This window comes from Hyla sarda, chromosome 7 (assembly GCF_029499605.1).
Source record: "Hyla sarda isolate aHylSar1 chromosome 7, aHylSar1.hap1, whole genome shotgun sequence".
Taxonomy (NCBI): domain Eukaryota; kingdom Metazoa; phylum Chordata; class Amphibia; order Anura; family Hylidae; genus Hyla; species Hyla sarda.
In genome coordinates this window covers 106713992-106741103 of record NC_079195.1, presented here as the reverse complement: position 1 = coordinate 106741103, position 27112 = coordinate 106713992, and the positions used below count along the sequence as shown (strand labels likewise).

The 27112-nt window shown below is 43.4% G+C and overlaps 1 protein-coding gene across 8 annotated transcripts in view; it reads left to right on the top strand.

Moving 5' to 3' along the window:
- Positions 1–27112, top strand: part of LOC130282279 (sorbin and SH3 domain-containing protein 1-like) — a 404864-nt gene that overhangs the window by 184879 nt on the left and 192873 nt on the right. The window contains exon 1 of one of the 8 annotated variants that reach the window (XM_056530337.1): positions 17261–17345. The exons of the other annotated variants lie outside the window; for them this stretch is intronic. The gene's annotated coding sequence lies outside the window, so the exon portion shown is untranslated. Of the gene's footprint in view, positions 1–17260; positions 17346–27112 lie in introns of those variants that run through there. 8 annotated transcript variants of the gene reach the window in all.

Sequence of the window (27112 nt, the reverse complement as noted above, 5' to 3'; positions counted from 1 at the left end):
AGGGCTCTGTGCAGTGAGGACAAGCAGGGCTCTGTGCAGTGAGGACAAGCAGGGCTCTGTGCAGTGAGGCTCTGTGACATTCCCCTGGCTCACACATCAGAATGATTGACAAGCCAGGAGCCTGCACAGAGCGCTGCTTGTCCTGTCCTCACTTCCTGTATTTGGACTCCTCATAGAGACACACAGGCAATAGCTGCAGGGACAGCATTTTTCCCTCCAAAATATAATTTTTTTTTAAAATCAATGAATATTACAAATATACATATACAAGTATTATCTACATTATATCAAATGTTTATTTTTTATTTTTATTTTTTAACGACGGGTACACTTTTAAGTGATAAAAGCCTCTCCTTGTTGAAAATTCCCTGGGATTTCCTCCTGTGTCGACTAGTCATGTTCCTGACTACTTGCAGCTAGGTTTAGGAAGTAAAGGAGGCCCTACAAGGGTTTCAGATGGCTATTTCCTCAATGTTTAGATTGATCTGTGAAGTGTGCTGTTTTAAATGGCTGTGCCATCACCATTTCTCAGTTTAAGGCATTTAAAGGGGTACTCCACTGGAAAAAAAATTTTTAAATCAACTGATGCCAGAATGTTAAACAGATTTGTACAGTAATATACTGAAAAATAATTGAATAGTAAGCGCTGTATTGTACACACAAGTTACAAACTGACCTGTGATTTTTTACAAACTGACCTGTATGGTTGCTGCTAAAAATCGGTGGTTGCGGTGTAAGTGTAATGATCCCACAGCAATGCTGTTACAGCGCGATCGCTGTGTATTGCAGTGAAGGAGGTACTGCTCTGCAGATACGTGGGCTCCCTGAAGTGGTGTTCCAGAGGTTGCAAGTGGTTCTTACTGATGTTCTTACCGGATGTAGCGGGTTACTTCTTTTAATGTTGTTTCCCAGGGTGTTACTTCATGAAGGGTCTGGTCTCTAGGAAGGAGTGTGGATTGCAGTGGGAGCGTGCCCCGGCCGGTGGCGCCTCTAGAAACTTGCACGCACGCTACGATCGGGTTAAGGTTCCGACTGACTGTGTTGTGAGTGACGTCACTATGGTATCCTCAGCAGTCCACAAGGCTATCGAATTACGTTTCGGAAGTCTCGGCTTCCTTCTTCTGGATTTCCTTAATGGACCATTAGTTCACCGAAGAATCCGGTAAGAACATCAGTAAGAACCACTTGCAACCTCTGTAACACCACTTCAGGGAGCCCACGTATCTGCAGAGCGGCACCTCCTTCACTGCAATACACAGCGATTGTGCTGTAACAGCATTGCTGTGGGATCATTACACTTACACCGCAACCACCGATTTTTAGCAGCAACCATACAGGTCAGTTTGTAAAAAATCACAGGTCAGTTTGTAACTTGTGTGTACAATACAGCACTTACTATTCAATTATTTTTCAGTTTATTACTTTCTACACAGTATGCATCCATAGGGGAGCACATTTATAGTAAAGCAGCAGTACAATCACACATCAAACCAGACTCATCCAGCGCTAGTGATCTTTTCTATTCTCTAAGATTTGTAAAGTACTTATCATCTTCGTTAGGATCCAGAGGAAGTTCTTTTCTTTTTGAATTTCCTTTCTGTCTGACCACAGTGCTCTCTGCTGACACCTCTGTCCATTTTAGGAACTGTTCAGAGTAGAAGCAAATCCCCATAGCAAATCTATCCTGCTCTGGGCAATTCCTGATATGGACAGAGGTGTCAGCAGAGAGCACTGTGGTCAGACAGAAAGGAAATTCAAAAAGGAAAGAACTTCCTCTGGATCCTACAGAAGCTGATAAGTACTGGAAGGATTAAGATTTTTAAATAGAAGTAATTTACAAATCTGTTTAACTTTCTGGCACCAGCTGATAAAAAAATAAAAAATAAATGTTTTCCAGTGGAGTACCCCTTTAACCACTTAAGGACCCAGGGCGTATCCATACGCCCGTGGGAATTTCGGTCCCCGCCGCGCGCCGGGCGGGGACCGGGTCGGGGTGACTGCTGATATCAATCAGCAGGCACCCCGTGCAAATGCCCAGGGGGGTCATACGGGGATCACCCCGTCGGCGAACGGCGCAAATCGCAAGTGAATTCACACTTGCGATTTGCTCCGATTCCGGGTCATACGGGTCTATTTTGACCCGGTGACCCAGAATAGATGGGGGATCGCAGTTGTCTAAGACACCCACGATCCCCCTGTAGGCATAGGAGTGAGGTGGCAGGGTTGCCACCCCTCCTATCCCTGCTATTGGTCTGCTATTGATCCTCAGAGGTGACGACCAATAGCATACCGGGGGCGGGGGGGTTAACTTTCGTTTTCCCCGTCCTGCCCACCCACAATAGGCGGGGCAGAACGGGGATCCGAAGGGGACCGGGCGCCGACGTCCACTTACCCGTCCGGAGGCTGCGGCGACGTTGATCGGCGGGCGGCGTCACGTGCGTCTGAAGAGGACGGCTGCCGGGATCCTACGGAAGCCCGTAAGTAGATCTGAAGGGCTACAGTCTGAGACAGTGGTCTCTAACTGTAGCCCTCCAGATGTTGCAAAACTACAACTCCCAGCATGCCCAGACAGCTGTTTGGGCATTCTGGAATATGTAGTTTTGCAACAGCTGGAGGGCTGCAGTTTGAGACCACTATACAGTGGTCTCTAAACTATATCCCTCCAGATGTTGCAAAACTACAACTCCTAGCATGCCCACATAGCTGTTTGTTGTCTGGGCATGCTGGGAGTTGTAGTTTTGCAACATCTGGAGGTCCACAGTTTGGAGATCACTGTGCAGTGGTCTAAAAACTGTAGCTCTCCAGATGTTGCTAAACTGCAATTCCCAGCATGCCCAGAAAGCAAACAGCTGTCTCGGCATGCTGGGAGTTGTAGTTGGGTACCTCCAGCTGTTGCATAACTACATCTCCCAGCATGCCCTTCGGTGATTAGTACATGCTGGGAGTTGTAGTTTTGCAACAGCTGGAGGCACACTGGTTGGAAAATATTGAGTTAGGTAACAGAACCTAACTGAAGGTTTTCCAACCAGTGTGCCTCCAGCTGTTGCAAAAGTACAACTCCCAGCATGCACGGTCTGTCAGTACATGCTGGGAGTTGTAGTTTTGAAACAGCTGAAGGTTTGCCCCCCCCCAGGGGGGTACATTCAGGGTACATTCACATAGGCGGGTTTACAGTAAATTTCCTGCTTCAAGTTTGGGCTGCGGCAAATTTTTCGGCGCAGCGCAAACTCCTAGCGGGAAATTCACCGTAACACGCCAGTGCGAATGTACCCTAATAACACTACACTACACTAACACCTAATAAAGGGTAAAACGCTACATATACACCCCTTACACTGTCCCCCCCCCCCCCCAATAAACAATTTAAAAAGTCTTGTACGGCAGGGTTTCCAAAACGGAGCCTCCAGCTGTTGCAAAACAACAACTCCCAGCATTTCTGGACAGCCACTGACTGTCCAGGCATGCTGGGAGTTTAGCAACAGCTGGAGGCACCCTGTTTGGGAATTACTGGCGTAGAATACCCCTATGTCCACCCCTATGCAATCCCTATTTTAGTCCTCAAATGCGCATGGTGCTCTCTTACTTCGGAGCCCTGTCGTATTTCAAGGAAACAGTTTAGGGCCATATAGGGGGTATCTCCGTACTCGGGAGAAATTGCACTACAAATTTTGGGGGTCTTTTTTTCCTTTTACCGCTTGTGAAAAGGAAAAGTTGGGGGCTACACCAGCCTGTTAGTGTAAAAAAAATAAAAAAATTTACACTAACATGCTGGTGTTGCCCCCTTTTTATTTCCACAAGCGGTAAAAGGAAAAAAAGACCCCCAAAATTTGTAACGCAATTTCTTCTGAGTACGGAAATACCCCAGATGTGGGCGTAAAATGCTCTGCGGGAGTACAACAAGGCTCAGGAGTGAGAGCGCACCATGTACATGTGAGGCCTAAATTGGTGATTTGCACAGGGGTGGCTGATTTTACAGCGGTTCTGACAAATGCAAAAAAAAAAAATACCCACATGTGACCCCATTTTGGAAACTATACCCCTCACCAAATGTGACAAGGGGTACAGTGAGCCTGAACACCCCACAGGTGTTTGACGAATTTTCATTAAAGTTGGATGGGAAAATGAAAAAAATTATATTTTTTCACTAAAATGCTGGTGTTACCCTAAATTTTTCATTTTCACAAGGGAAAATAGGAAAAAAGCCCCCCCAAATTTGTAACCCCATCTCTTCTGAGTAGGATCATACCCCATATGTGAATTTAAAGTGCTCTGCGGGCGAACTACAATGCTCAGAAGAGAAGGAGCGCCATTGGGATTTTGTAGAGAAAATTTGTCCGGAATTGAAGGCCACATGTGTTTACAAAGCCCCCATAGTGCCAGAACAATGGACCCCCGACACATGTGACCCCATTTTGTAAACTACACCCCTCACGTAATGTATTAAGGGGTGCAGTGAGCATTTACGCCCCACAGGTGTCTGACAGATTTTTGGAACAGTGGTCCGTAAAAATGAAAAATTAAATTTTTCATTTGCACAGCCCACTGTTCCAAAGATCTGTGGGGTGTAAATACTCACTGCACCCCTTATTAAATTCTGTGAGGGGTGTAGTTTCCAAAATGGGGTCACATGTTGGGGGGGGTCCACTGTTCTGGCACCACGGGGGGCTTTGTAAACGCACATGGCCCCTGACTACCATTCCAAACTAATTCTCTTTCCAAAAGCTCAATGGTGCTCCTCCTCTTCTGAGCATTGTAGTTCGCCAGTAGAGCATTTTACGTCCTAACATGGGGTATTTCCATACTCAGAAGAAATGGGGTTACAAATTTTGGGGGTCATTTTCTCCTATTACCCCTTGTAAAAATGTAAAATTTAGGGGGAAAACTGCATTTTAGTAAAAAAAAAATGTTTCTTCATTTACACATCCAACTTTAACGAAAAGTCGTCAAACACCTGTGGGGTGTTAAGGCTCAGCGGACCCCTTGTTACGTTCCTTGAGGGGTGTAGTTTCCAAAATAGTATGCCATGTGGGTATTTTTTGCTGTTCTGGCACCACAGGGGCTTCCTAAATGCGACATGCCCCCAAAAAACCATTTCAGCAAAAGTTGCTTTCAAAAAGCCAAATGTGACTCCTTCTCTTCTGAGCATTGTAGTTCGCCCGCAAAGCATTTTACGTCCTAACATGGGGTAGTTCCTTACTCAGAAGAGATGGGGTTACAAATTTGGGGGGGGGGGGGCATTTTCTCCCATAACCCTTTGTAAAAATGGTAAATTTGGGGGAAAAACTGCACTTTAGTGAAAAAAATTTTTTTTTCATTTACACATCCGACTTTAATGAAAAGTCGTCAAACACCTGTGGGGTGTTAAGGCTCACTGGACCCCTTGTTACGTGCCTTGAGGGGTCTAGTTTCCAAAATGGTATGCCATGTTGGAGTTTTCTGCTGTTCTGGCACCATAGGGGCTTCCTAAAAGGGACAAGCCCCCCAAAAACCATTTCAGCAAAATTCCCTCTCCAAAATCCCATTGTCGCTCCTTCCCTTCTGAACCCTCTAGTGCACCCGCCAAACACTTGACATACACATATGAGGTATTTCCTTACTCGAGAGAAATTGGGTTACAAATTTTGGGGGGATTTTTCATCTATTACCCCTTGTAAAAATTCAAAAACTGGGTCTACAAGAACATGCGAGTGTAAAAAATGAAGATTTAGAATTTTCTCCTTCACTTTGCTGCTATTCCTGTGAAACACCTAAAGGGTTAACACACTTACTGAAAGTCATTTTGAATACTTTGAGGGGTGCAGTTCTTATAATGGGGTCATTTGTGGGGTATTTCTAATATGAAGACCTTTCAAATCCACTTCAAAACTGAACTGGCCCCTGAAAAATTCCGATTTTGAAAATTTTGTGAAAAATTGGAAAATTGCTGCTGAACTTTGAAGCCCTCTGATGTCTTCCAAAAGTAAAAACACGTCAATTTTATGATGCAAACATAAAGTAGACATATTGTATATGTGAATCAATGTATAATTTATTTGGAATATCCATTTTCCTTACAAGCAGTGAGCTTCAAAGTAAAAAAAAAAAAGCTAAATTTTTTCATAAAATCGACAAAATTTTACCACTTACATAAAGTAGAATATGTCACGAAAAAACATTCTCGGAATCAGAATGAAAGGTAAAAGCATCCCAGAGTTATTAATGCTTGAAGTGACAGTGGTCAGATGTTCTAAAAATGGCCGGGTCCTTAAGGTATATTTGGGCTTGGTCCTTAAGGGGTTAAGCTGCCAGAAAATGTAATTCACGACCAGCTCATGTTATAGCAGCAACGGAGCAATGATCTTGTCATAGAGAGACCAAACCCATAATAAAATTCATAATGCCTTCTCTATCCTCCATTCTACAAACTCCTCTTTGTTTGGATGATCATACACGAGTTTTCACAAATTTCAAGGACTAGCAATAAAAAAGTAGAAAGAAAAACAGATCAGGCTTTGTTGACATTTGCCCCAGAGGCTCCATTTGGTGCCTACTTCTCAGATTCTGTTTGATTAACTGGACATAATACACTACATGCAGTATTTTTATGCCCTGATGGACACCAGATGGAAACCTGACAGACCCGCATTAAAGTCAAAGGGGTCTCTTGGGACCTGTTGGTGTCCACTAGAGATGAGCGAATTTACAGTGATTCGATTCGCCACGAACTTCTCGGCTCGGCGGTTGATGACTTTAGCCTGCATAAATTAGTTCAGCTTTCAGGTGCTCCGGTGGGCTGAAAAAGGTGGATGCAGTCCTAGGAGACTCTCCTAGGACTGTATCCACCTTTTCCAGCCCACCGGAGCGCATAAAAGCTGAACTAATTCATGCAGGCTAAAGTCATCAACTGCCGAGCCGAGAAGTTCGTGACAAATCGAATTACTGTAAATTCGCTCATCTCTAGTGTCCACCATGTAGAGTGGGCTGAGCAGTCCCATTGACATTAATTTCATAGTATGAACATTAATGTTTAAACAAAACCATTGCTACATAAAAATTTTTTGCATTATTTGAATTTGCTGGCTATCTTATTTGTTTAAAGGGGTACTCCGGTGCTTACACATCTTATCCCCTATCCAAAGGATAGGGGATAAGATGCCTGATCGCGGGAGTCCCGCAGCTGGGGACGCCCGTGATCATGCACGCGGCACCCCGTTTGTAATCAGTCCCCGGAGTGTGTTCGCTCCGGGAATGATTGCGGTCGACCGCAGGGCTGGCGGCGTGTGACGTCACTCCCCCGCCCCCGTGTGACGTCATGCTCCACCCCTCAATGCAAGCCTATGTAGGGGAATCAGTATGCACAAAGGCTTCTCTTCAACCAAACAGTATTTTACTCTTTACTGATGAGGGGCAAGAACCCCAAAATGACTGTCTACAGATGGGTGACTATCACGATCACACCCTATCGGTCCAGCTAAGACGCTAGAGAGAGTGTGATGGTGCAAGGGTTAAAGCCACCAGACCTCTGGGTATCCACTACTAGTCCCAGCAAGTCACCAAATTAACCCTTAGATAAATGTGTTTCCACCAGAGCTGCCTTCAGAAAGGTGAGCTCCTATATTTAGAGATCAAAGACCAGAGCTGATTAATTAAACATTTAATCTGATAAAAGGTATCACAGTGCTATGCATAAAAATACAGAAACAAATGACATACAGGTATAAAAATATATAAAAGAGTTTAGCAAGAGAAGTTCAGAAAACAAAAGATGAAGTTCTTACAGCATGATGATATAGCAGTCCATGTGAGTGCCGTTCTTAGGATGGTCTTGTCAGCTTTTTGCACAGCATTGAACACCCTGAGTCTAGCATTGTTAAATATTATATATCTGCCTTTTTGGAGGGAGATTCCATTCCCCCCCTCCCCTCTGATCCCACCAGGGGGGTCTTCTCTCTTCCTGGCCCCTTATCTGTTTGATTATATGATGGGACCAGAGTGCTTGACTTCAAAAAAGCCTTTGACTTCAAAGGAGATGTAAACAAACAGCCAGACCCCCCAATAAAATGCAATACACAAACCCACAGTCTGAATGACCTCTCACCCATGTCTTGGATAATACATCACACAGTTATAATTTATAATACACATATAGGATTTTAATAATCAGGCCTTGAGCCTGACAGTGACTCTTCCTTTTTATATTTTGTTTCCATGAAGCATTGGCTAAAATTGAGTCTCCATAAAACTGGTTTCTTCATTGAGACTCAGTACACCCCCTGTGATGGACATAAAAGCATTCACATCCATAGAACACAGTCACCAGGAACTTGGCTAAGTGTTCAACTTGAGTCAGTTCCAATCAGGTTCCTCACCTTCCTACAACCTGGGTCCCTCGTTTTACAGGAATGTCAACCAGTTGTTGTGCTCCTTGGGCTGATACTTGGGTTCCCACCAAGGTGGATGAAATGTTTGTCCTCCCTGAGCTTCTGATTCTGGATCCTGGTGTCTTTGGCAAGGAGGGGACAGAACAATTCATGGAGTCCCCTTACCTTCAGGAGAAAGGCTTGTGATAGACCATATCATTTTAGAATCCGTTCAATCCCTAAAAGGACTCTTTGTAGAAATGTGAAGCGTCTAATTATTTATTTGGGAGTTGCTCGGATCTGGATGTGCCCCTCTATTTGAAAAAGGTGTGTCTATGGCTAGGGTTATATGGCTGTTTGGATCCGACCCGTTAATTGGGTCTTTTTTTTTTTTTTTGAGCCGACTGGACCGGATGCAAACGACTGCTGCCGGGTCCCGACGGCTCCCATTCACTTGCATGGGGTCCGTCAGTGACCCGGTAATTTTACAGGACTTGTACTATTTTTTTTTCTCTTCTAAACTCCCGTCCTATGTTGCAGCTGAAAGATCATGTTATTCCAGTTAGCAGTATCAGAGCAACCGTAACTACAGTAGTAGTGTGACCACTTCGCATCAGAAGTATCCAGCTCAAGGCCAATACCCCCAAACAATAGCAAGAAGCTCATTTATTGCATGATGTCATCTTTACAGGACAACTGCAGTGGTAAACATTTATATATGCCCGTGCCTCAAAAATCAACAAAATAAACTCATACATACCTTCCTACAAGCCCTCGTTGGTCCGACACAGGCCTCACGGTCCTGCAGTGATGACGTCATTCCACTTCCTGGGGACGGGGATGCCGCAGAGCCGTCGGCGTATCACCGGTCGTAGCGATGTCCCGCCCCGGTCGGTGATAGACTGAGCCCACTGTCATGTAAGAAGCCGGCCAGAGCTCCTTACATGACAGTGGGCTCAGCCTATCACAGGCCGGGGCTTGTCATCGCTACGGCAAGTGATACGCCGACGGCTCTGCGGGGTCCCCAGGAAGTGGAATGACGTCAGCACTGCCGGACTGTGAGGCCTATGCCGGACCAACAGGAGCTCGTAGGAAGGCAGTTTATTTTGTTTATTTTTTAGGCACGGGCATATATAAATGTTTACAACTGCAGTTGTCCTTTAATGCATTGTAGGTTAAGAAACCCCTTTTTCAAGTCACAAATATTTTCTATGCATCTATTTGTCCCCCCCCCCCCCCCCTACACATTTTGGATTATTCAAATTTTGCTGGATATAGTTTTTTCATGTATGAACCATGATGACCTTTCTATATTAGTATCTTGCTGTAAACCCACTGTTCTATTGTCAAAGAAACCTTTTTTTCACCTAGACCCAATGACCTAGAACAGGAAATGGATTAGTGTAGCCCACTCGCGCATGCACTGGGGGCAGTGATGTTATGTCCTTTTGCTCTCTTTCCCACATGTTTTAAACATCCTGAAGACTTCTTTTAAGTTTCTATGTTTAGAGGAAAGGCTGATATTGTTATCATTTCACGCTGTGTTTGTGTTAGTGCAGAATCCCTACTGAACACAATACCGTGAGGCTCTGGCCTCTATTGACTAACCACTATAAGAACCTCAAGCAATTTTAGACTTCAATGCTGGTCAGGGAAAACAAATGGGTAATTATTTAGGGGAAATCCTTTCTAAGATGAAAGCCTGTAACTGGTAGTTGCACGTTCAATGGATCGTTTTGATGAAACCTTGTCATGTACGTCGGTGGAAAGAACGTGCATGTTTGAAGGGCTTGTTGATATAGTAATAAAGCAGTCATCCAGGAGCTTCAGAATCTGTGTGTTAATTTACAAATAACTGTTATTTGCACCAATTTACATTACTGAGGTATGTTATCATGACATCAAATAGTCTTCCATGACTTACTAAATCAAGAATGTTATGGGGTTCATAGAATAATAGAGGACTAGATATAGACTTTTTTTTATTCCTAATGGCTGTTGTTTGTCAGTGCACCATTGCCACTAGAGAAGGTCACAGCAGTCAGACTACTGCCAATTTAATGACATTCCACCAACCCTGCCCAAATCCTGACAAATTCCTCAGTGTGAACATGACTTGATAATGGATTTTTTTTTGTGCTGTGTGCCAGGATATTTTCTAGAGTTTATCTTTGAGAGTAGCTGCACACATGGCTTAATGTGACATTTTTGCAGCTGTTTTTTATTCAGCTTTTTGTGCCAAACCAAAAGGAGTGGAAAAGACTTCTACGTCTCGTCCCTGCTGGATCCATTTCTGGCTTTCGCTACCCAAAACCTGCCATAAAAACTGCAATGAAAAGCTGTGTGTAAAACTCCTCTAAAGACTAAGGACACCTTTTGAAAAGCAACTACTAGCACAGAGAAAAAAGAAGCCGGCACATACAAGACTATGCGCAGGGAGAAGCACAAGAAAGCACATAGAACTGACCATGATAAGCCTGTGACGGTGGTGCTCAGCCACAACGAGGTCGAAAATCCAATAGTGTAAAGAATAATGCAATAGACGGCACTCACCAGGCCAGGGTATGTTTATTGACAACAGAGAAACATTTCACAGGTAGCAGGCAGGGGAGCAATGGTGGAAGACGGGGCTAGCCGGAACAAGCTTTATCGTGCGTATGACGCACTTCCGGCTTGAGGAAGTGCGTCAGACGCACAAAACAGCTGGTTGTGGCTAGCCCCGTCCTCCACCATTGCTCCATCGCCTGCTACCTGTGAGATGTTTCTCCAATGTCAATAAACATACTCCTGCCTGGTCAGTGCCATCTATTACATTATTCTTTACACTATTGGATTCTCGACCTTTTGAAAAGTATTTTTTATTCTAGCTTTTTACTTAAGGTGCAAAAAAGGTTTTCTCCGTAGTTCTTTATTAAGATGTTTGCTTACGCTTGCTTATGCAGCCTCTACAGTGTGCTGTATGAGCTCTTTTTTCTCTCTATACTTGTACACAGCCTATATGATTCTCCCTGCATCCTCTTCCTCCAGTCAATGTGAGCTGTCCTAAAAGATTTTTTATCTCTTCTGTTCACAATTTGAGATAACTTGTATCCCTAACACAGAGGCTGTGTTTACACACAATTAAATTGTCATTTTTTTTTTTTCGTTATAAAATATGTTCAAAATTGATTGATTTTAGGCGTTATAATTTTTTTGGGCTCAGTATTTTCAGACTTTGGAAAAACAGATGATTGAATGTACCGTAATCGATTTAATATAAAAACGGGTAAAGAATTGGCAATTTTTCAAGCTGTTTTTGCATAAATATTGGCAATTTTTAAGGCTGAAAATAATAGCCAAGATGCGAGAAAAAAAACACCAAAATAACAGAAAAGTTGCGTGAACAGGGGCTGAGAGAGCACAAAGCAATCTAGTAATGAAGTCTGTATATGAAGTTGCCTCTCTTTGTGTTGAGGATATCGACAATAAAAAAAAATTAGTGCCAAGTTGTCCATAGCCTGTAAGTTATGTTGTATTTCTCATAAATAAATTGGAAATAATGGGAAAGGAAGCTTCTTAAAATTCTACACTAACTTTATCTTGGAGAAACTATGTACTGTGCATATTATATGGCTTCTCTCTATTAACCTATGTGATGGATGGATTTCTGATTCTTTTCACGTACAAAACCTTGTTGATGCTTTTGCAAAGAATATAGAAAGCAAAATGACAGACGGAGAAGGGAAGACACATCAAAGTCTAGAACGGGGACAAGTCGATGATTCATTTTCTGTTTGTTAAGTTAATTATTCTCTGGGGGATGGCCCTGCAGTCTTGTCCCACAGTTTTACAAAATGCACTTAACCACATATGGGAATCTTCATTGAACAGATAGAAACGTCAGACATTTCTGGAATAAACATCCCATTACAGCTGACATGAAGGCGGATGAGGGAACTGCTGTGCTGTATTATACATTCCACTATTTAAGTATGTACGGAATTCCAATGGGCAATTAGTAAGTGTTAAACAGTTACATCGTATGCCCAACACATCTTCCCGGTGCCCGCTCTGAATGGTGGGCAGTGTCTCTCAGTAATTAATGGCGACAATTAACTTGTGTCTATTAATTAGAAAATCCGCTGGTTCTTCGTTGCCACAATGACTACATTGTTATGTAAATGATAACATGTTATGTATGCATGAAGCAAAATGTATGGGAGGAGCCTTCAAAGCCTGGGAATTTCCCAAAAAAGCGAGACATTCGTGTTATCATTGCTGTGTGATGCTACATATGTAACTATGCTCTTTTGTGAATCCACAAACTGCATTTTAGGCCAAGTTTAGATGTGGTGGTTTTAATGTGGATTTTGGGTTTGGCAAATAACATGCAGTACAATATATGTGAATAGGAGTTTTAAAGGGGTACTTCGCCCCTTGACATCTTATCTTCTATCCAAAGGATAGGGGATAGATGTCTGATCGTGGGGGTCCCACCGCTGGGGAAGCCCCGTGATCTCCCTGCTGCACCCGGCGTTCGTTTAGAGCATCGGGTGCAGCGCCGGAGGCTCGTGACAACACGTCCGGACCCGCTCGTGATGTCACGGCCATGCCCCTTCAATGCAAGTCTATAGGAGGGGGCGTGATGGCCGCCACGCCCCCTCCCATAGACTTGCATTGAGGGGGCATGGCTTTGACTCCACGAGTCTCCGCCCCGCATCGGCAGTCATCCTTTGGATAGGGGATAAGATGTCTAGGGGGGGAGTACCCTTTTAAATCCCCATTCACATATAGTAAAAAATCCGAAAAATGGCTATTATGAAGCTGAATGGATTTCACCAGTTTAAAATCAAACACATGTAATACTTGCAATATAGCAATATTCATTCTCCTCTATGTTCTTTAAGTCTCAGAGCAAAATTCTAAGGGAATACATTGTATGACTCTATGGTCTCGATATCGTCTTCAAGCGTCTAAAGATTCAGCACTTCACGTCTTACAGATTGCAGCAGTTGTTCTCTCCCGGAGGACCATTTTAACTATTTACATATGCATAGATACCCTGCATATTGATATTTTCCTCAGGTCTTCTTTTTGCACAGAGCACCTTGACATATGTCAGACATTATCTAGGGACCACAAACAAGTCATGGAAATCTGACTTTACACCTGGTATGATCCAGAAGGTTGATGTCCATCCATCGTACCAGTATAATTCAGAAGCCAGTAAAAATGGAATGAACTGGTAGATGTGAAACTATGCAGAATGTCCATGAACTGTGCTCCCAGTGTATATGAAATGCATTCCACTATGATGCGTGCATACATTTCCTATTTCAGTTGACATGTTTAGTTTACTTGATGCATGTATCCTGAATTTTCCATTTAAAATAATAGGGATCACGGACCTATGTTAAATTAACCCACAAGTGTCCTTCAGGAACTATATAGATTTATGATACTACTTCAAAACACAGTGGTCCCTTACGTTACATTATTTATTGGCTCTGGGACAATCGTAATCCTAACTGAAAAAGGCTCCAAAACCACAAAAAAATTTAGAAAAATAAAAATATCAATACTGAAAAGATGAACAGAATAGTAATGATAATAAAGCCATACAACAGTCAGAATGAGCTGCTGGAAGCTATAAATCACTTTCTACGTGTAGGAAAGGAGCTTCTTCAGGAAATAGGAGGAGATTTAACACAACCTGTCCAGAGGAAAAGTTGCTCATTTACCCATAGAAACCAATCAAATTGCTTATTTTATTTTGAAGTGGGGATCGACCGATTATTGGTTTGGCCGATATTATCGGCCGATATTCACGATTTTGGACATTATCGGTATCAGCAATTACCTTGACGATAATCCGAAAATGCACCGCCCGCCGCACCGCACTGTACGCTACCCCCACCGCCGCTGCCCCATTGCATCTCCCATCCCCCGGTTTTATAATTACCTGTTCCCGGCGTCTGGGGCCCGCGCTACTTCTGGCTCCTGCTGCATCCGGCGTTACGCTGTGCGCTGCGCAATGACGAGTGACGTCCTCAACGCGACGTCACCGTCATTGCGCACAGTGACAGCTCAGGATGGGAGCCAGAAGTAGCGCAGGCCCCAGACCCCGAGAACAGGTAATTATAAAACCGGGGATGGGGGAGGCAATGGGGCAGCGGCGGTGGGGGCGGCGTGCGGTGCGGTGGGGCAGCGGCGGTGGTTGGGAGGACCCCCAGACAGGCAGAGGGAGAGAAGCGGGCGGCGGTCTCTGGCCCAGCAAATGCCACTGGAATTCATTGATTTAAAGCGCCCACTTTAAATCAATGATCTGCAATGGCTTCTTCGGGGTCGGGGGGGGGGGGGGTGGGGGTGGAGAAATAGCCGATAACTTATACCGGAATAACGGTATAAGCTATCGGCTATCGGCCTGAAAGTCCACAGATTATCGATATCGGTATCGGCCCTAAAAGATCGATATCAGTCGATCCCTATTTTGAAAAGGTCCCTGAAAAATGCAAAAAGCAATCTGATTGGTTGCTATGGCCAACTCGGCAACTTTTCCTCTTGACAGGTTTTGATAAATCTCCACTATAGTGCAGAACATAATAGGGGAGATTTTTCAAAACCTGTATAGAGAAAAAGTTAACCAGTTGCCCATAGCAACCAATCAGATCGCTTCATTCATTTTTCAGAGGCCTTTTTCAAAATGAAAGAAGCGATCTGATTGGTTGCTATGGGCAACTGGTCAACCTTTTCTTTATACATGTTATGATAAATCTCCCCAAAATTCTTCAGGAATCATGAAATGGGGCCACCTTTACCTTACGTATGTCCAGGTAGGGCAGATTGTTCTGGTACAGCTGGAGAGTAACAGAGTACATGTAAAACAGGTAGAGAATAATACCATACAGTAAATTTTATCCAGGTAGAGGGCAGTACATGTACAGTATATATGGTACAAGCAGAGAGCAGTACAGTACATGTAGAATAGTGCAGCTTAGGTGGTGACCTAATAGCCTCTAGCACAGTGGTCTTAAACCTGCGGACCTCCAGATATTGCAAAACTACAACTCCCAGCATGCCCGGACAGCCGTTGGCTGTCCGGGCATGCTGGGAGTTGTAGTTTTGCAACATCTGGAGGTCCGCAGGTTGAAGACCACTGCTCTAGCAGATAAGTCCAGCTCCCACATCTTGGACTGTGATAAAGGGTAAAAACACAGGGGGAGATTTATGAAAACCTGTGTAGAGGAAGAGTAGCGCAGTTGCCCAAAGCAACCAATCAGATCGCTTCTTTCGTTTCAGAGGCCGTTTAAAAAAATGAAAGAAGCGATCTGATTGGTTGCTTTGGGTCACTGGTCAACTTTCCTCTGTACAGGTTTTGATAAATCTTCCCCATAGAGTGTAAGTCCAGAGTTGCTCTTGTCACTGCCCGTTCTGCAGTGTTCGATGTGAAGAGACACTGCACACGCTGGGGGGTTGGGTTTCTGAGACAACAGCATCATGCCCAGTGAGTTCCATCACAAAACCTTTTCTAATTTATTAGATTCATGCATGGGCTCTCGGGCATCATACGGTTGCCTCAGCAACCCAACCGCCCAGCATGTACAGCGCCTCTCCACGCTAAAGTTTGTAGTATGTGTGGGATAGCAATGCCGGACTTGTGCTTTAAAGGGGCACTCCGATAGAATTTTTTTTTTTAAATCAACTGGTGCTAGAAAGTTAAACAGATTTGTAAATTACTTCTATTTAAAAAAATGTATCCAGTACTTCACAGCTGCTGTATGCTCCATAGGAAGTTCCTGTCTTTTTAAATTTCTTTTCTGTCTGACCACAGTGCTCTCTGCTGACACCTCTGTCTGTGTCAGAAACTATCCAGAGCAGAAGTTTGCTATGGGGATTTGCTATGGGGATTTGCTCCTACTCTGGCCAGTTCCTTATATGGACATAGGTGTCAGCAGAGAGCACTGCAGTCAGACTGAAAAGAACTTCACAACTTCCTCTGGAGCATACAGCAGCTTATATGTACTGGAAGGATTAAGATTTTTTTAATAGAAGTATTTTACAAATCTGTTTAAAGGGGTTATCCATCATAAGGTGATTTTAGTATGTACCTGGCAGGCAGTAATGGACATGCTTAGGAAGGATCTGCGCTTGTCTTGAGGCTAAATGGCTATGTCATTAGATTACCATAACACTGTGGTTGGTTTTCGTGAACTTGTATTTCCTGTTTGACTTTTCTTTTTTTGACTACAAATCCCACAATTCCATTTCCTCCCTCCCACACATCAGCCACCCCATCCATTGAAACAAAAGACCTGTGGTTTTCAATCAGGATGCCTACAGCTGTTGCATTAGTTGCAGATTTCTCTCTCCACCCATTGAAGCAGACAGGCTCCCTGTCATCAGCTGACTAGTGAGTCAGGTCTCGGCCGCATTGCAAGCTGGGAAAAATCCGAGACAACAGTCATTTTGTATGCTGTTAAAAGTAAATATTGGGGTGAAAATCACATAAGAATTGTGAGAAAACAGTCACACACAGGTACAGACACTATATTATGAACTACACTAACTTTACAGCCTCTGTAGCATAGTCAAATAAAAAAAATCCTGGAATATCCTTTTAACTTTCTAGCGCCAGTTGATTTGAAAACAATAGTTTTCTGCCAGAGTACCCCTTTAAGTCTGTTCCTGAGTTTGGCCTAAAGTCTAACCAGTTTGGTAGCACAGAAGGTCCACATCCATTGCCACATTACAATTGCAAACTGTGGGATATCGCTGTATTTATTGAATTCTGTAAATTAGATCTTTCTAAAGGTTTAGTGCTTCATCCATATACAGGCCTTTGTGTTCTTGTATGGTGTTCTCCTTATCTGATAAAGTCCTGTAGTACTATTCAGTGTGATCTTTCAGATTCATGGATGACAAGACTACTGTGACAACAGCCAAACAAAACAGTAGGAAAGAAATGGCAGGAAGGGAGAGGCCAAACTCTGTACTACAATGGAAATATACATGCCAGTCGATTTCTGTGTGAGGTTGGATATTCTTATGGTAATGGCTGCATCTGCATTTTCATTTAATCCTGTACCATGCGTTGCTCTCTTCCATTTGTCCGCTTTCTAGCCTGTAGCTAGTGGGAGAGGAGGCAGAGGCGGAGAAGTAATATATATCTGCAGCATGGAATTATTCACAAAGTACGGTATGTTTTGTGGTATGTAATTATGGAGTCACATGAGTCTGTATAGGAGCTGTAGGTACAAATTCAGGAGGAATTGGGGGAGATTTATCAAAACTTGTCCAGAGGAAAAGTTACTGAGTTGCCCCAAGTAGCAACCAATCAGATCACTTCCTTTATTTACCAGAGGCCTTTTTTTTTTAAATTAAAGACGCAATCTGGTTTATATGGGCAACTCAGCAACTTTATCTCTGGACAGGTTTTGAGATAAGATTTCCCCCATTATTATTTTAGTCTGCAGCATTTTTCAATTTTTTATATATTTTTTTCTAATAGGTAGCTGGAGGGTCTGAGTCGCGACTCCGGGAATGGAAGTCTGTGACGTCAGGACTCCGCCCCCGCGGAGTAGTCCAGTAAAGGAGTAGTCCAGTATTGAAAAACTTATCCCCTATCCTAAGGATTGGGGATAAGTTTCCGATTGCGGGAGTCCGACTGCTGGGGCCCCGGCTCTCCGGCCAGATAGCGCGTGTCGACCATCGCGCGATGCACCAGCTGTCACACCCCCTCAATACAGGGTTTTGGCAGAGCCAGAGATTGACGATGGCAGCGCTTCAGCTCTCCTATAGAGTTGTATTGAGGGGGCATGTCAGCCGCCACTTAGTGCGGTGGTCGACACATCTCCTTTCCACTGACTGCCGGCCCGTACAGGAGATCGCAGGGGGGTCCCAGCATTGGACCCCCCACAATCTTAAACTTATCCCCTATCTTTAGGGTAGGGGATGCGTTTTGTTAATACTGGAGATCTCCTTTAAAGACGGCCATATTAACCTATTATATCTGTATAATTTACTGCTAATTTACTATCACATATATATTAGTTTTATTGGCTTATTAGCATTTCATGACCTCTTAGTAGCTCACTATATAGGCCATGGAAATTGGGAAGTAAATACATTAATCTATCTACAAACATGACAACTCTTGTTCTTACCTGTGTGCTAAACTTTTTCTTCATTCTAGAACTGACATCTGTGGACACCACTTCATGTTTTATAGACCATGTACATAAATTAATTACCATGCAAATATATGGTTTTACAGCAATGAAATATTAGTGTGTTTCAAAGCCCAGAGCCATCTTCACATTTTTGCTGGTGACTTATGACAATGATATTTACCTGAATTCCGTTCCATGCTCTGGTCCTCCCGCCATCTCCATTCTGGGGCCAACTTGGAGCATGGGCGGAGCTTTGTGACGTCACTGCTCGTGCTTCTCTGCGATATCCCGCTGCTAGTAAACAGCAGCGGTGAAGTCACAAAGCTCCGCCCATGTTCCAAGTTGGCCCCAGAATGGAAGATACCAAAGGAGAAAGCGGGAGAACTGGAGCACAGAAGAGGATCAGGTAAGTATCGTTGTCATCAGTGTCACCTGCACTACCTGTCTGTACTGACAGGTTAGTGCAGGTGAGACTGATGACAGATTTCCTTTTAAAGAGGTTCTCCACTGCCCTGCCTTCCGGAGCTTCGCTCGCAGCGTCCGGAAGTTTATTACTCTGAACGCTGTGTGCGGGCTTCCATGTTCGAGGCCGCCCCCTCGTGACGTCACGCCCACCCCCTCGTGACGTCACGCTGCCCCATCAACAAAAGTCTATGGGAAGGGGGCGTGACAGCGGCCGCGCCCCCTTCCCATAGACTTTTGTTGAGGGGGCGGGCGTGATGTCACGAGGGGGTGGGCGTGACGTCATGAGGGGGCGGCCTCGAACATGGAAGCCCGCACACAGCGTTCAGAGTAATAAACTTCCGGATAACACATCCTAGATCTGAATGAATTAACTAATCGTATGAAATACTTTCGTCTTTACACGTTGAATGTGCTGACAAAAAAAAAATCGAGCAAAAATTATCAATGGAAATCAAATTTATCAACCCCTGGAGGTCTAGATATGCAGTCATGCTAAAAATCAACCCCACTACAGGCTGATTCAACTTTGATGTAATGTCCTTAAAACAAGTCAAAATGAGGCTCAGTATTGTGTGTGGCCTCTACGTGCCCGTATGACCTCCCTACAACGCCTGAGCATGCTCCTGATGAGGTGGCGGATTGTCTCCTGAGGGATGTCCTCCCAGACCTGGACTAAAGCATCCGCCAACTCCTGGACAGTCTGTGGTGCAACATGATGTTGGTGGATGAAGCGAGACATGATGTCCCAGATGTGCTCAATCGGATTCAGGTCTGGGGAACGGGCGGGCCAGTCCATAGCATCAATGCCTTCCTCTTGCAGGAACTGCTGACACACTCCAGCCACATGAGGTCTAGCGTTGTCTTGCATTAGGAGGAACCCAGGGCCAACCGCACCAGAATATGGTCTTACAAGGGGTCTGAGGATCTCATCTCGGTACATAATGGCAGTCGGACTACCTCTGGCAAGCACATGGAGGGCTGGGCGGCCCCCCAAAGAAATGCCACCCTACACCATTACTGACCCACCACCAAACCGGTCATGCTGGAGGATTTTGCAGGCAGCAGAACATTCTCCACAGTGGCTCCATGTTTTTCACATGTGCTCAGTGTGAACCTGCTTTCACCTGTGAAGAGCACAGGGCGCCAGTGGTGAATTTGCCAATCTTGGTGTTCTCTGGTAAATGTTGAACATCCTGCATGGTGTTGAGCTGTAAGCACAACCCCCACCTGTGGACGTCAGGCCCTCATACCACCTTCATGGAGTCTGTTTCTGACCGTTTGAGTGGACACATGCACATGCACATCATTTTGCAGGGCTCTGGCAGTTCTCTTCCTCTCCTCCTTGCACAAAGGCGGAGGTAGCAGTCCTGTTGATGGGTTGTTGCCCTCCTATGGCTTCCTCCAGTGGACAGTGGGATTTCACAGAAGTGTGATTGACTAGGAGTTACATTGTGTTGTTTAAGTGTTCCCTTTATGTTTTTTGAGCAGTGTAGTTCCTCCTGACGGTACGTTCACACTACGGAATTCCACGGGCCGAATTCTGCGGTGTGAACTTAACATTAATGTGAATGGGTCTGTGCGTGACCCGTTCACACTGCAGAATTTCAGCGGCAAAATTGTTCAGCGCAAAGAAAAAACATGTTCATTCTTTGGGTGGATTCCGCGAGCACTGCATAGCCGTCAATGGTGAAGGCTCAGTGCCCGCGGCCCTAGCGCCGAAGTATTTTCGGCGGCGTCCGCCAGACGGAATATCCGCTCGCTGAATTCAGTGAGCGGAGATTCCGCAGTGTGAACACACCCTAATTCTTACATAAAGATTACAGGTCCTAGAATGCAATCTACCTCTATGTAGACGTTAAGCCAACAAAGATTGTGGAGTTATATCATCCCTGGTATCAAGAATTTATGAACCCTTGGGAAACCTCAAGGTCTTATTTTGGGGACAGAAAGATTAGACGGTTATCCTTTAGATTTCTGTTAGTAATCTATACTTTTTTACAGTTATTATTATTTTTTTATTTTTTTAGCTAGAGAGAACTAGATGTAGCTTTCTTGCTTGTCTCCAAGGTACAGTTATTTAAGGAGAACACAGATTATTTTGAAAGTTAAATAAAAACGAAAATATTTGTCATTCTGTGAATAATAATCTTATAGTAATTGAAGGTTATTAGAAAATCAGAACATTGAAGTAGGTGATCTCCACATGAAAAATCCAATGACCACAATTTGACATTCACCGGTTTTGGATTATTGCTAAATCTTTACCCAAGCATTTAGTTGCTATGCCAATTTTTTTTTTGGACTCAAAGAACTGCCATCACTTAAAGGGGTAATCCAGCGCTAAGACATCTTATCCCCTATCCAAAGGATAGGGGATAAGATGCCTGATCGCGGGGGTCCTGCTGCTGGGGATCCCCGTGATCTTCCATGCCGCACCCCGTTAGAATCAGCCCCCGGAGCGTGCTCGCTCCTGGTCTGATTATTGGCGATCACGGGGACGGAGCATAGTGACGTCACGGCTCCGCCCCCGTGTGACATCACACTACGCCCCCTCAATGCAAGACTATGGAGGGGGTGTGACAGCCCCCTCCCATAGGCTTGCATTGAGGGGGCGGAGTGTGACGTCACACGGGGGCAGAGCCGTGACGTCACAATGCTACGTCCCCTTGATCGCCAGTAATCAGACCTTGAGTGAACACCCTCCGAGAACTGATTCTAACGGGGTGCTGCATGCAAGATCACGGGGGTCCCCAGCGGTGGGACCCCTGCGATCAGGCATCTTATCCCCTATTCTTGGAATAGGGGATAAGATGTCTTAGCGCCGGAGTACCCCTTTAAGGTAAATCAGTGTTAGATTCTTTCTAATCTCACAGAGAGGTAGAGATTTTATATCTTACTAGTATTTTCTCTACCAGTGCAATTCCAATACTTAGACTCATATTGCTGTCATCAAGATGCCCCTCCAAATACTGCAGGAAGTAGGGTCTGTAAAGACAATGGTCCATATTCATTTGCCAATGCTACTACTCTACAAATATTTTATTATGTATCCATTGAATTATAACATTCATGTCCAAGTGTGATGTGTAATACCTTTTGGGGTCTGCTCTCTTGCTGTTGGCCTGTAGCCTACCCCAAAAATAGTATATAATAACGAATACAGGGACCTGGTCAAACACAGCTAGTGGTAAGGAAACAAAGTGGAACAAACTTTTATTGCGGCATTGAAAGGGTTAACGCTGGGCATCGGCCTGATCACCGGTGACTGACTTTACCCGCTGGTCCTAACTGCTGATAGCAGACAGGACCGAACCGATATGAAGTGAGCTCAGCTCCTGAGCTCGCTTCATAGACCTGCCACATGGCCAAGCTGTATATATATGGTACAAGACATTAATGGGTTAAATGAAAAAGGCCCAGCAGGTAAGGGGCTGGCTGTATAGTACCGGCTGAGGGTTGCTGAGAAGCAAGTAGTGGAGCAGAAGGGTGAAAACTCTGAAAGCACAACTGACCCTGCCAATGTTCTTGACATGGTGCTGAGGACACATTGGTGGAGGCAGCTGGCCAGAAAAGATTATGTGAATGTACTGCATAGGGTCTACAGTTCAGCGCTTCTGAATGAGTAAAATGGGGTCAAATGACTCTGAATCACCAAAATGTTGAGTATAGTGTAAAGGACTAAGTTGTAGAAGATTGATTCTAGGATTGTGTAATGAAATACAAGTATGGGATCTATTACCTGGCCCATCCCCACACAGTAGATATGTTTACAGAGCCTTTTTTACATGTCTGAAAGGTTGGTTGGGGAAAATCACACGAATAATCACTGGATTTTTCATGAGGCCCTTTGGTGTAATCGGCCATTGGCCAAACATCCCCTATTGCATAGGGAGATGTTCTGCCGGCTGACAATGATTTTTTGACAGGTGAAAACTACTCAGTCAACTGAGGAACAAGTCTTTTGCTTGTTCATCAGCTAATCGCTGGCCCTATTATGCATTAAACATTCATTTGATAATATCCCAGTTTAATAGGGCCCTTACTCTCATAAAACTAACAATTGTCCTGTAATGTCCGTTCATTTGTTTTTGTATTTTTATGTTTAGGTGTGTATTCACACACTAGTTTTGTTCATAATATTTTGATATTCTACCTGGACAGGAAATAGTTAATGCTCTGAACAAATGAGAACTCGGGTGCGGTTATTTAACCAGAGTTCTCCTGCATTCTGGTGCTGGTTAATGTGCAATACACTTTCAAGTCTGCTTGAGCATTTACCTTGTATTTATCTGAGTTTTAGCCATGGTTAAATAGTCTTGTTCTTTGTAGATTTTAGTCTGTGTTACATTTGTCAGTTTTAAGATTTGTATATCCTTTCTGTTATGTATATGTTCACACTATGTCTTGCTTGTCTTTCTTGTTACCTGTTTGTGAACAGTTTCCTATGTTTCCTTATCAATTTGCCTGATTATATTCTGCCCTGTTAGTATTTGTATCCTGTTTGGTATATCTGGTTGTCTAGTAGGTTTCTGTTCTGGCCTGTGACCGACTATGTATATTATGTGTTTTTACACCAATGCACTTTAGCGCAGGAAGGGACCGGCGACCAGTTGTCGATCCATCGTTTAGGATGGATGGGCAAGTAGGCAGGGAGAGATGTTTTAGGGTCAGTTTAGGGCTCACTCTCCCTGTCCCCCCAGTCGGTCATGACATGTCCGTTTTGTAGTCTGTCTACTGGAGAGCCAATCAAATTGCTGTATGACTCTCTTTTGATAAACTAAGGCTTTGATAAACTTAGACTAATTGCTGGTAAATGTGGCAAATCAAATCACTCATGTCCCCTCATGTCCTTTAGACTGTGTTCACACTGCCTTTTTCGTTAATGCATTTCTTGACTGCATCAGGCACTGCTTTGAGAAAACATGCATTTTTCTTATTTCCTGATACGAGTCATTTACTAGAATATTCTGTGCATAAAAAAAACCTGTTAATTAAAAAACACAACTGTTGTGAACTGGATTCTCAGGTAATTTCTTCAGAAAATCCAGAACAATTTCTAATAATGGGTGCAATGTTGCAAGCCGGTTTGGCTGTGTTTACATGTTGTAATTTTGTCATATTTTTGCCACAAATAATTTGATGCATCATTTTAATTCATGACGTAAACACATTGGTACAGGCAACAGAATTACGATAAAACCACCACATGTGAGCACAGTCTTTATATTAAATGGATTCGAGAAGCATGCATTTTCTCAATGCAGTAACTAATGCAGTCAAATAATTGAACTGTTGTCTCTACCTCTGGAGTTAAACTGATTCCTTTAAGTAAAGTACCATAAATGCATTTTTAATGTAAGTGAATGTTACTCTGAACCTCTGGACACAAGCCTGCAATAACTTCTGCCCTGTATTAATTGACTCTGAATAAATGGTTAGCATGATGCGGTTACATCAGACAGCTGACCCATATAAACCGTGCTTAAATGTCCATTATTTATTACCTTTTATTTATCATGTTTTATTAAGTTGTGGTTATAATGGTTATAACAGGAAAGTTAACTGAATAAGAAAAATACTGTTGATCAGAGGCCTAAAGCTATGAAATACAGTATATCACATCATCTAATGATGGATGTACATTTTATATGTGGTTGCTTAAGAGCCCTGGGCATGTGTTCTTTAATGATTTATGTAGTGGTAAGCTTCTCTAGTATATAATGGTATATGATCTCGTATTCTCCTGTGCTCTGTCAGATGCTTTATGATATTCTTTCTTGCTTAAATAAAAATAAGGATAGTAACTACTCTATTGACTTGAATGGGGTCCGCTGGGGATTCTGTATTTTAGCAAAGTTGAGCGGAGAAAAAAAATAGAGCATTCATTACTTTTTAACTCCCGACTAGCCAACAGAACTCTATTTACAGAAGCACAACACCATGTGAACAAGTTCCTAACATACGATTTTAAGTGGGGCAAAGAATTACAGCAGGATCAGGCCACACGAGGCTTGTTGGTAGTCTGTTACCATGGAGAAACATCCAATATTCCAACAGTTTTCATTACATTTTGTAATGTTAAGGCCTTATGCTAAAATGAAAAAATCAAGTGTCTCCCATCAATCTGCCCTCAGTACCCCATACTGACATGGATTGAAAACATAATTTATTGCAGATTTATTAAAGAAAGGAAAAACTCAAATTTAGCATAAATATAAGCCTACAGACCCTTTGCTATGACACTTGAAATTTAGCCCGAAGGGCCTCCTGTTTCTCTTGATCATCTTTTGAGATGTTTCTGCACCTGTAGTGGAGTCACCCGAAATAAATTCAGGTGACATGACAGGATTTGAAAAGACACAGTCCTGTCTATATAAGGTATCACAGATGACAATGAGCAAAAACCAAGCCATGAGGAGAAAGATCTGCCGGCACAGCTCAGAGAGCTGTGGAGACACAGTTCTGGATAAGGGTACCAAAAACAATTCTACTGCACTGAAAGGTCCCAAGAGCACAATGGCCTCCATAATTCTTAAATGGAAGAAATTTGGAACCAACAGGATTCTTCCTTCATCTGTCAAACTAAACAATTGGTGGGGGGGGAGGAGGCAAGGCCTTGGTAAGAGATGACACATTTTTTTTGTTAAGACTACATCTATTTACAGAGTTGTGCCATTTTCCTTCCCTTAGACTGTGAAAAAGACTTTGCTTAACCTGACTTGTCCAGTGGGTTTACCAATTCTCTGTCTCGTATCTTTACATACAAGCAAAGGAATTTGTGAAGAGAAGAGGGAAGTCAAGGAATGTCCTTGTTTCTTGGACTACTTAGGAGTTTGTAATCACAATGCATATTGTCCACTCATTTAAGTAGAAATCCTTTCTTTTTTTCTTCTACACGTAAAACAACATCTGTTTTATATCTCCTTTGAGCTTCATTGCCAGCAAACTGCACTAGATAGTCCTGTAAGCTGCACATGTACATTTGTAGTATATAACTCTGAGGCTGCTCCTCTTTAGGATGAACTGCAGACTTCCTATGCTGATAACAAGTATATGGCCAGGCAGCTTTTTTATCATCCTAATGGACCTTGAAAACCACATCTTAGGCCTCTTTCACACTATGAAATTGTTCCGTTTAGGAACTTCCGTCAGAAGTTCCGTCACTATATCGGGGAAAACTGTCCGTTACAAAACCCCTGACGGCCGTGACTAAATCGCATTACAGCCTATGGGGTTTTGTAACTGCCCGTTTGCACCCGTATATGCCCGTAATTCAAATTCATTACGGACATTATACAGTGACGGGACATTGTGGCGGAAAAATGCATTAATTTTTCCGCCGCAATGTCCCGTCACTGTATAACGTCCGTAATGAATTATGGGCATATACGGGTGCAAACGGGCAGTTACAAAACCCCATAGGCTGTAATACGATTTAGTCACGGCCATCAGGGGTTTTGTAACGGACGGTTTTCCCCGATATAGTGACGGAAATTCTGACGGAAGTTCCTAAACAGAACAATTTCATAGGGTGAAAGAGGCCTTAAAATAGTTAAGTGCTGCCCGTACATGTAATATAAACTACTGGAGGGTAGCATCACATTTTTTTGTAATAACTCATTTACAGTAAAGATTTGGAGTTATAAGATGTCTGTGTTATATGCAAAAGGAGATTTAATTGTCATAGGAAGTCAAGCTTTCCTCTAGCACAGAAATAGTTCTCACCAGAACCAAAGAAGACCAGTGGGTGTTACTATATTTCTGAAATACCGGGAATACAATGAAACCTCTTTGAGGTGATCGCTTAAAATTACAATTTCTGACACTCACTTTTTTAGATTAATATTGATTTGAAAATTTTCTAATAAGTTAAGTAAACCTAGAACACACCTGAGGCTCAAAACAGCTTGATCCAGTTTCACATTTGTCACTACTGAGGTGATTTTAGTCAGACATTAATGGATATGCTAAGGAAGGATCCGAGATTGTCTTGGAGCTAAACAGCTATGTTCTGAGTCAACCCTAACACTGTGGCTATCTCTTTGTGAACTGGCTATTTCCTGTTGGAGTCCCATGATTCCTTGTTTGTAAGTGTGAGGTCCTTTTTCTCCCTCTCACACATTGCTTTCTAACCAGAGTGCCTGAAGCTGTTGCAAAACT